The sequence below is a fragment of the Labrus mixtus genome, chromosome 9 (genome assembly GCF_963584025.1).
Source record: "Labrus mixtus chromosome 9, fLabMix1.1, whole genome shotgun sequence".
Classification (NCBI taxonomy): Eukaryota; Metazoa; Chordata; class Actinopteri; order Labriformes; family Labridae; genus Labrus; species Labrus mixtus.
The window spans coordinates 13,555,719-13,567,363 of NC_083620.1; positions in this window are offsets into that span (position 1 = coordinate 13,555,719).

Below are 11,645 nucleotides of genomic sequence, written 5' to 3' on the forward strand. Positions count from 1 at the left end.
GCATTCAAGCAAGCTCGGGTCACCCCTCTGCTCAAAAAACCCACACTAAACCCAGCCCAGGTTGAAAACTACAGACCGGTTTCTCTTCTGCCCTTTCTGTCAAAAATACTTGAGCGCACAGTCTTTAAGCAAGTCTCTGAGTTCCTGTCCAGTAACAGAATCGCTATGAGCTGCCAGAGCTGCGGGTCAGTCCTCAGTTCTATTACTGCTAGACCTGTCTGCTGCCTTTGACACAGTCAACCATCAAATCCTCCTATCCACGCTCTCTGGACTTGGCATCTCAGGATCTGCCCTCTTAGAGTGTCGTGGAAGGAAGAAGTGTCCAAAGTGCACAGCTAATCCACAAAGGTACCTCAAGCGTCAATGCTTGGTCCCCTTCTCTTCTCCATATACACAAGCTCACTTGGTTCAATAATCAGTTCTCATGGCTTCTCATACCACTGCTATGCTGACGATACCCAGCTCTTCCTGTCATTCCCGCTAGACGATGTTACAGTCTCAGCAAGAATCTCATCATGCCTTGCTGATATCTCTAAATGGATGAATTAACGCTACCTTCAACTCAATCTTTCAAAGACTGAGCTCCTTGTCATCCAATATCCAGCTTGGAACAACCAAACTCATGCCCACAAAATCTGCCGGAACCTGGGTGTCATGATTGATGACCAGCTAACTTTTAAGGTTCAAGTAGCCTCGATTGCCCGGTCATGTCGATTTGCCCTGTACAACATCAGGAAGATCACCTTACCTGTTAGAACACGCTACACAGCTCCTGGTACAGGCTCTTGTGATATCATGCATCGATTATTGCAACTCTCTACTGGCAGGTCTTCCTACATGCACTATCAAACCTCTGCAGATGATACAAAATGCAGCAGCACGACTGGTCTTCAACCTTCCTAAAAGAGCACATGTCACTCCGCTGTTCATCTCCTTACACTGGCTCCCAGTTACTGCTCACATCAAATTTAAAACTCTCCTGCTCGCTTACAAAACAGCGACAAAAACGGCTCCTCCTTACTTTAACTCTCTCATCCAGGTCTACACTCCCTCCCCCCCACTACGCTCTGCCAATGAAAGGCGTCTGATCCAACCTTCACAACAGGGTCCTAAGACGCTGACTAGACTCTTCTCCTCTGTTGCCCCCCGGTGGTGGAATGAACTTCCAAACTCCATTCGATCTGCAGAGTACCTCTGCACCTTTAAGAAAAAGCTAAAAACCCAGCTCTTTCATGAATACCTACTAACTTAATGATGATGGTCTCGATATTATTGATGATGATGATGGTAGTGACGATGTTTTTTGTTTGATAACGATGACTTATAAGATGGTTTCTATACTGATTAGAGCTCTCAAGAACTGCAGTCAATGTTGTGCTCTGCCTCTGTGCAATGCCTGTCAGCACCTGTGTGTCCAATCGGACTCAAAGCTGATCGTTTGCTCTTACTGACATTGTTCCCTTTTTTCTAGACCCTTGCTTGTGTTGTACTTACTCTCTGATGTACGTCGGTTTGGATAAAAGTGTCTGCTAAGTGAATTGTAGAATTGTAGAATACAGTAGCTAATCAATGTCTGTTACATTTATGTTAGAGGGATACAATGTAGTGTATCAATGGCAACCAGGTATTGTAAATGCATGTGCCTACATACAATCAGATCTGTGTGTACACGTACACACATCTGAATTCACATTTTAGTTAATATGCACATCTGTAAATATACATATTTAAAGGGACATTACGAACACACTATCATTTAACCAGAGGATCATTAAAGGTGACAGAAGTTATATATCTCACACATTTTTCACATCTTTCTTCAAAGATATGAACCTGATTTCTAATTCTCAAAATCATTTTTTCCATTCCATATATTTCATTTACAAGATCCTTTCATTTTGAGTTAATTAAGTTGTCATCTTTTAACCAAACCAAAGAGTAGACATTTCAGTGGTGTCGTTTACATCATCTTTGTACAGTATTTCAGGATTGGACAGTATGTATTATGAATTTAACAAATAAGGAATTTCAACTTCTATCATGCGCTCAACGCTCAATAAAACTAGTCATCCTTTTGTAGAACATGACACTTGAGGCATTTCTTTAAAAAAAAAAAAATCAAATCATGGCTGTTTCTACACATTCCCTTCATCTTTTTTTCTCTCTGTTCCCATTGAACTAGACGGTCTGTTTGATGAGCGTTTGCGCTTGCTCTGCAACATGAGAAGAAAACATTGGCTGATTCAAGAACAAAAGAAGAATTCACAGGAATTGTTAATGGGATTCCAACTCTCACAGTCTCTTGACGGGGAATTAAGAGGTTTTCCATATGTAGGGCAGACCTGCGGGCACGCCAACATTATGTAGACAGACAAATATACTAACACAAATCTATAGATCTATATGTACTATGATGCACATTTGTTTACCAATATCTGCAGCCTACAAAAAAATATACATGTGCATGCATATTACACACACACATAGGCATGGCCTACCCCACAAACACATCTACATACACATATTCATCCTCTTACTGCTCTCACAGGGAAGGGCCTCATCCTCTTACAGCACTCCAATGGGAATAGTGCTGCGAATTAGAGGGAATAGGAGGTGGAGACAGGCAGACTGGTGAAAGAGACAGGGACATAGCAACAGTAGAAAAAGGAGGCAGAAAGTAGGTTATTCCGATTAAATTGATGTCTGTGGTTGGGTGAGTGTGTGGTTCTGACTCCGTGTGCTGGTACAACAAACTGTGTTGTTTGCGCTGTTAGTCTGTTGGAAGTTCTCAATTTGGCATTTTGCTGCTCATTTTCTGAGATTTACACTGTGGGATTAAACCCACTGTTACGTCAGTCAGCCTGGTGGCTCAGCAGACTAACAAACACACACACACACACACACACACACACACACACACACACACACACACACACACACACACACACACACACACACACACAAGCAGGTGCACAAACAACATTTTTTTAGTTGCCTTTTATAGTCGTTGCTATGATAATCACACAAGAATATAAAAAGTTCCCTTTAGGTTTTTCTTTAATTTATTTTACCTGTACTTCTTACTGTACGCTGTTTTTTTTGTGAATAAATTGATGACAACAAATACCTCATTATGATACAAATAACTTTTATTTGTTCTCAGTCGACTTCTGTTTCCATTACCATCCTTCTTTTTCTCTTACTCTCTCTTATGTTTCAATAATCGGCAGCACCTTTTCCACCTGGAAATACACTTGCATCTCATCCATCTGACATTTGAAAGGCTATCTATAATGTGTTGGCCCACTGTCTCCTGAGGTACCTGGACAGGAAATGAATTGGCCTCAAATTTAGCTCTGACTCTGAACTAAGTTTAAGTAATTTAAATAGGTAATTAAAAGAAATATGAATTTGAAGATGAACTGAGAAACGGCCTCTGGTTTCACAAAAACTGTGATTTTACTGAAAAGGGAACTGCAGTTTTTTCAGTAACAATATATAGTTTTTTCTTCTTCTACTGTATGTAAACTGAAATGATATTGAAGAAATGCAATGCAATCTCACAGGCCGAGACAAGAATGCAGCGAATCCTCTTAATGTAACTATTCTCCTTTGTCTTTTTGAGGTTTTTTTGTTAAATAATCTCTCTGCTTTGGAAAACAGATGCTTGTAGTGATGCACCATGCATTATGAGTTGCCGTCTAGTGTGTTAATAAGTAACAGCAAGAAATCTGTCATTAATTTGATTTTCTAATGACTGAAAATGGCTGATTCTCACAAATATATGAGGAATTGGACTGAATTCTGCTTCAAGCCATGTTCAAAATGAACAACTCTGACATCAAATACTGTAAGTGTTGGCTTTTGGAACACACAACTACAACATAAATTGGTGTGTATTGTGCAAGCAGAAACCTCAGGTTCGCTCAAACACACATTTTTCTTACACATGCAGTAGATTGTGGTAAGCGTTTTTCTCTGTAAAGGGTGACAGTGTTGGTTTTGTACTATTACTTAAAGCAGGATGAAGCCTCTGGGTCTTTTGGGCCTTGATGACTTTTTTTTCTTTCTTTTGAATCGTAACAGACTACTTTTAATGGTCATAGGTTCAATGGTCTAGCATTGTACTCTGGCTTAACCTTAATTCACCAACAAGATGTAAAAGCTCAATCATGAAAAAAAAGAGAGAGAGAGAGTTGAAATATGGGGTCATGACCTGCAGATTCTAATCCTTTAGTGGAGGTTGTTGTGCTGCTAAATGGACGAGATGTCAGTGACTGCATTCTAAAGTGGATTGAAAGTTGGACTTTCCTGTCTGAAACTTGGCTGACTGATGTCCCTGCAGTTTGTTTTGTTCGTTTGAAGCTTGGTTAAGATGATGTCAAGGGTCCGTTCACAAAATTGTACGCACCCCGTTTGTTATGTTTTGATGACTTGACACAAGACCCTTTCACAAACTAACTGCAAACAATTTACAGACAATTTTCTGTCATTCACGTCCTGATATTTTCCTCCCCCTTCAAACTTGCCCAACACATCAGGAGATAGCACGACATGCATTCCCACCTAGAAATACTCTACTGTGTGTCTTGGTAGAGCACGCAGAAGTAGTGTCTAGGTAAATATCTTTACAAAATATTAAAGGGCATCTTCACGACACACAGGAGTGAAACAGTGCGCCATGAAATGAGGACGGCAGCCAAGAGTAGTATGCAGAGAAAGTCTTTTCAACATGAAGAACATCATCAATATGCCCATTAATGGGTCGTCATTGCAGCGATTATGACCTTTTTCTTTCCGCTCAAACATCTGCTGTTGACATCATGCAGACTTTGTGCTTGGAGGATGGCAGAAAAAAACGTCTGCTTCAAGCCTGGATGAACAGATTCAGAGATTTGCATTCTAACATAACAGCCTACTGTTATTGTTGGGACATTTTCTAGATTGCAGTGCATGTGTGAAATGGACTAAATCTTCCTCAGTAGTCATTTGATGTTCCAGAGGTATCCAATGATCAGATGAGGCTTTATTTAAACCTCTTTTAATGGACCTGGTTGTAGCATTCACTATTTACTTATATACTTGGTATATATTTCTGCAGCATGCCTTATCCTTCTATTTAGAAAATCACCAAAAACCAGCAACTATCAGTCTTTTGTAAAGGCTTTGATTAAAGTCAGATTAGTTGTGGTGACCTACCATAATCACAAAATATTAAACGCATGAACCACTGACTCATGAGCTATTATTTTCTATTTAGCAATAACAATCCATCGAGTCACGTTTTTAGGTGTTAGATAACCTGATTGTCTTCAATGTGTAGTTATATTGGCACCAGTGACCTTTTTTGTAGATCAGCAGGTTGTAGCCACGTATTGGATGAACCATTTCAAATTGATATAAGGGATACTTTGGATAAAATCTCTGACTACAGCTCTCCATTCTGTTTATCCATGAAACCCGTCACCCGTTCGTTTTCTGTCTCCCTCACTTTCACTCTCTTCCGGTGAGCTCAGTGAAGATGGGTGTGATGTGTGCCGCATCACAGCCCCCGCACAGCTTGTTACCATAGCAACACTGGAGACAGAGAGCCAGAAAATTATAGAAAGTCAGAGATTCAGTGAGAGAGCGAGCGAGAGAGAAGTTTGTCTGTGACAGAGAGGGGTATTAGGATGTTTACTTGTGTGCTATTTAAATGCTTCCATCTGTGTTCTCTTACTATAATGAGGTCAGTTTTTCAAATCTCTGCACTTTCATCCTTTGCTTTCGGTCCGATAAGAGTAGGGAGCAGATTATTTGAATATACATTGTCTTATTCTGTCACTTGTGTGTACCTGACAGAGGGTAATGATCACAGGCAAAGCCATGCCCTCCAACAAGAATCACCTGACTGCAATTATTAAAGTCATTGCTGTGTTAATGTCTGCATACAATTTGTAACTAGCCACATTATAGGTGGACAAACACAAGTCTCCTCCACTTTTGAAAAGAGGCTCTATCTATCCATCCAATGCAATCTAAACTAAATCTGTGTAAAACCTTAACATCTTTTACCGAAGCCAGGGTCAGGTGATATAAGAATAAAGTTTGTTGTTTAGGAAAACCAAAAACATCCTCACAACAGTCGACAAATGTTTTCCCCATGCAGAGAGGAAGTAGAATCTTTTAGCAATGAATGAATGAATGAATGTCCTAAGTAAAGGCTCGCTCACACCAGCTACACCAGTCTTAAGTGAATGTATTATATCATCAGTTTAACTTTTCTTAACCACAAAAGAAAGTTAGAGCAGCACACATTTCATTGTAAGATAATTGTGACCAAATGTAATAGAGATTTGCATATAACCACCTTAATGTCTTACTAACATTTATGAGTTAAAGCACCTGCAGTTCTTAAGCAAGCAAAAACTCAAAGGAGTTATATTTGCATGAATAACTTGCATGGATAATTTAATGAAAATTACCAAAGTTAGGGGAGAGCAGAATCGGGCTCTGGGTGAAAACCACATATCTGCAATCATCATCATCATCATCATCATCATCATCATCATCATCATCATCATCATTATCAGAACTTCTGTCCCTTGTAAATTCACATGTATGTGCTTAAACACTGTCTACGGCCATAGTGTGTATACGAGTTGAAATGATTTAAATGTTTGTACTTGCAGTGCATTTTTTATATTTGAGTTGTACTTTCATCTGGTTTAATAATTACTGATAGCGTCTTTTCTACACGTTGCACCGTATTTGTAATAATAGCTGTCACACATTAATGCAAATAAAGCTTATTTAAATGTATACCAAAGAAACACAGAGACAGAGTGTGAGAAGGGGAAAGAGGAGAGCAGTATCTGAGACATCAGCTACAGAGCCACCAATGAAATGTTGGAGAATGTTATAGAATAACATGCAACTAATATGCTGTAGATCCGTCTTCTACTCTCCTCTCTGTCTTTCTCTGATCACTCTCTCACACACACACTTGCACAAGCACAAGCACACACACACACTCACTCACACACTAACACACATACTCTCACACACGATTCTGTGGGCGATAAGCTGGATGTCTCGTTACTGGGCATTAGCTGCACCTCTCCTTGCTAATCCCTGCTGTCAAACAGACAGGCTGGTGGTGTGTGTGTCTAAGTGTTAGTGTGGGCATGCATGTATGTGTGTGTGCGGACAGACCTACCATTATAATTATTGCCATCGTGTAAAGCAGGGAACAGCTCAGACTGCTGCTTCTAAGTCACCGGCTGATCATTAGGTTACAGAAGATTGTCCATTAACGGCTGTGTGATTATTTGTGTGCATGGTGTGTAAGGGTTTGCACATTAACATACACTGACTGAATACTTGGTATAACATATTCTGTTCCCTGTGGTTTCGAAGGTCTCTGAGTTGATTCAACTTAAATCACTGCAGCAACTCTTTTTATTCTAGTAACTTTATTTTTTACTCACCTCTTGTATATTGTTTGTTTTATTGTTGAACATGCAGTACAGTATAAATGTACAACATGCATAGTGTTTGTGTATGTTATGAGACATTTTTCAAGTCTTTTTTTTTTTTTTACCATGCTTGTATGTGAGTATGTTGACCACAAGCTCGGACACTGCCTTTGAAACTCAGTGAAACGACTAACCTTTGGCACATTGGACTTTAAATCAAATGTGCAGGCTAAAAAGTAAGGGACTGCCGGAGGAAAAATAAATGCGAGGGAGGAAGTTGGAAAAGTGGAGAAGGAGAAAGAGGATGAGGGAGCGAGAGACCAAAAGGCCACCATGGCGATAAAGATAAAACAGAAACAGTAGACACAGCGAGGGAGAGAGTAAAGTAGCATTGGTGGTGCATTACTTCAGCAGGTGATATTACAATGTCCGCTGTGCTGAATATGAGAGATAACACTTTTATGTGTGAAGCAATAAAAAGTGATGAAGCCAGACCTGGAGGAATAGACCGAATATACAGCCTGTATCTCTCTCTCTCTCTCTCTTACTCATTCCTCCTTCGCTTCTCGTCTTATGCTTCTTTCTCTTCTGCTCAACTCACTTCATTGCTTTACACTCTTTTCCGACCTCGTCGAGAACACACGGTTATCCAACCTTACAAAACACTGCCGTCTACTCGTGATCCTTGATCCTCCCCTCTCTTTCTCTGTCACTCAGTCTATCTCTCCCCCAAGAGATCGTATCTGTGTCACTTTATCCTCTCTGCGACTCATTCTCTCAATCCTTTCTTATCTCGGTGGTTTTACTTGTCTTTAACCTCTCCCCCTCTTTCCTGTGTTCTTTCACGACTTTCACTCTCTGCCACTCGTTGCTCTGCTCCTTTTTCTTTAATCATCCTCATGCACTGCTCTGTTTCCCTGTCTCGGTTACTTTGCTCTAGTTTTAGGTTTTCTGATTTTTATTCTTCTCTGTAGCCATCGAAGGTTTGTGTGCTAATGACCCACTTGACCCACCTAAATCAGTTAAACCAAAATAAATTATTTCTAATTAACTAGAATATTTTAAATTTAAAAAACGGTTGTTTTTCGCTTTTTTTTGCACACCAATGTATGTGTTTGCGTTTGCCAGTCTTCTTAACATCCCTGTGTGTTTGTGTTGCTCTCACAGCTGATCACATCCAGACACAGACCCCAGCTGGAGAGGAATAATGTCTGTTTTCCACACTCATCCATCTTCTTCTTTTGTACCCTCCTTCTATTCCATTCTGACACCTTACCATCCCTCTAACTCAAGTTATTTCCATCTTTCCCCCTTCTAATTTGAGTGCATCCCCTGCTTTGACCTTAATTGATATGTCATTGCGACCTCTGTTAGAATCTAGATGAGTGATTGTGCTGCAATCAAATGAAAATTCAAATAGATAATATTCACACATAATCAATTAAACTTCAATTTTAGCTGCATTGAAAGCTAACAGCAAAATGAAAATACACTTCACAACAGCAGTTCAATTCCAAGTGTATGTTCACAGGATAGTGACATCATTTAAGGGATGTCTTCATTGTACTTTTTGTCAGACATGTGTGTGAGCCCTATAATCTATGACGCCAAAACAGAAATGTAGATGTGACCTTTCTTCAGAGATTTCTGATTTCATGGTCAACAAAGATGATTGCTGAATAGGTAAAAAGCTTAAACTTGAAGTTGAATGGCATGCTTTTGCCAATCAGAGACATAAAATGTTTCCAATTATGCTTCAGTAGGTGGAGCATGGGATAAATGAATCATCAGTTTACACTGGGGACACACTGATGGAAATACAAACAGTGATAGTAACAAAATGTGAGACATGCTTGAGGAAGAAAAGTCAAATGACTTGAATATAGTGTCGGTTTAGTCATTGTCTGTTTATTTATATTCCCTCTGTCTTTTTCTCTGTTTGTTTATGCTCTCTTTGTCTAAGACATGACTAATAATGCCATTCTCCTCCTAACCCTCCTCTTTCTGTCTCTTCCACTGATTGAAAGTGAATGTTCTCTGTAATGAAAACAAATTGAGTTGGAAATTTTCTTATGAGTTGCCTCCAACACGACACGCTCATAGTTTGTCCTTGTTGGTAGAAGTCTGAAATAGCAGTCTCTGAAGTCATTTTCATGGTTCTCAGATGGGGGGGGGGGGGGGGGGGGGGGGTCTCCCGAAGCAAGACATGACGTAAAAAGAGCGACACAGAAGTGCTAGACAAAGCAACAGAGTCTTTTATACGACGATATGCAATGAGAATATTGCCATATATATATATATATATATGTTATAAGTTAGTAGTAACTAGTAAGAGTCCAACAATTGGAAATGCAAGGAACAGATAGAAAGAGTAGCCTAGAAGAAAGTGATGTGTAAAGTGGTCCGATCACTCACATAATTACACTGTTGGGTACACACATGGACAGGGCTTGCATCCACTTTATCTCACTTGGTGTTATAAACACACACACACGCACGCACGCACGCACGCACACACTCACACACACACTCACACACACACACAGTCACACACACACTAACACACACACTCACCCTCACACACACACTAACCCACACAGTGTTTGGTGGGTCTGTGTGTGAGACAGTTCTGACATTTGGCTTAATGAGTTTTGTTTTGTCATGATGAACTTTGACCTTTATTTGGCTGAGGCTGTTAATAGATGTTTCTCTTCTTGGTTTGGCTCACTTCTCTATGGGCGGCGATGGGCGAGTTACTGAAAATATGTAACTAGTAACAGTTACTATACTATCAAAAAGTTACTGAGAGAGTTACTGCATTACAAAAGTAAAAAGTTATTTAGGTAAGTAACTTAAGTGTTACTTTTTTGCTTCAATACTTATAATACTACCTTGCTATCCGTCTGTTTAGTCCTAGCTTTCATGATTTGAAATCAAGCTGGCTGTTTGGGTGGAGTGGCTTCTCCTTGGCCGGCCGGGCTAACATGACCTGGGTCGTCAGTGTTTGCAGCGCCCGGCTCTCTGCCAACTAAATTAAAAGTGTGTTGTTTGGCTAGGTGCTTCGTGAGATTCAAATTACTATTCTTGGGTGGTAGACAGAGTGTTCCTTCCTGCACACAGACTTCAACTCACAGCTTTATTCTTGTCGATAAACTCAAGCGAGGAACAATAATGTATGCTCCCACTAAAAAATGGCAATAAGTGTCATTTTGTGTCAGTGCACAGTCATCTACAGCCCACCCTTTCAACCAAAAAGGGGACTCTATTAGAAACACTGATAGCGTGTGTGTTTTTCACTAGTTCAACTGTGTGTGTTATTTACTGTATATATTATTATATATACCATGTTTCTTGAAAGAGTGGGCTGTAGATAACTTTGTTGGCTGACACAAATTGGCACGTATTGACGTGTTTTAGTGGGAGCAACTATAACCGGCTTTTTGAACTGCAACCAACAATGAATATTCACATAATCCTTTGACAAAGAGTTTATATTGGTGTTTCTTTGTTGTTTGATATTTCGGGGATTTAATTTTTACTAACAGGCTGTGCATGTACAAGTCGGCTGCCAGAGTTTTGTATGTTCAGGGACATGCAGAGCAGCTTACATTACTTTGGTATGTATTCCACTTTTCATTTTTCCCTTCTGTCAATTGTTACTGTCTGTCCCTGTGTGTTCCCTGTTCACTTTTGTTGTCCATTCAGCTAATCAGTGTTGTCAGGTTTGGATGGTGGACTGCTGGTTTGTGTGTGTGTGTGTGTGTGTGTGTGTGCAGTATGGTTGTAAGCAGCAGATGCTCATCTAGAATCTCTGCCAGGTTGCCATGGCAGCTCGAGAGTGGGTGGGTTGGGGTCAGCTGGCATGTTATTATTGAACCCCAACATTAATTTCGAAAGTGACCTCTTGGCAGCACAGCTTTAGACCAGCTTCAGATATTTTGCCAATACAGAATCTGACTGAATGCTTTTTGTGAGAACCGAAACAATCTTCAATGTTAATAGAAACATGTAATTCTGTACCCAAATATACAGTAACAGCTCTGAAAAATCCTGCTACCAATATCTAATCACTTATCAAATGTTCACTCCTGTTCATTTGCCAAAACAAATCTAAACATGTATTGTGACAAAGCCCAGCATGACTGAGGTCAAAGGGAAGCAATATCACAAATGAACATTTGCTTTAAT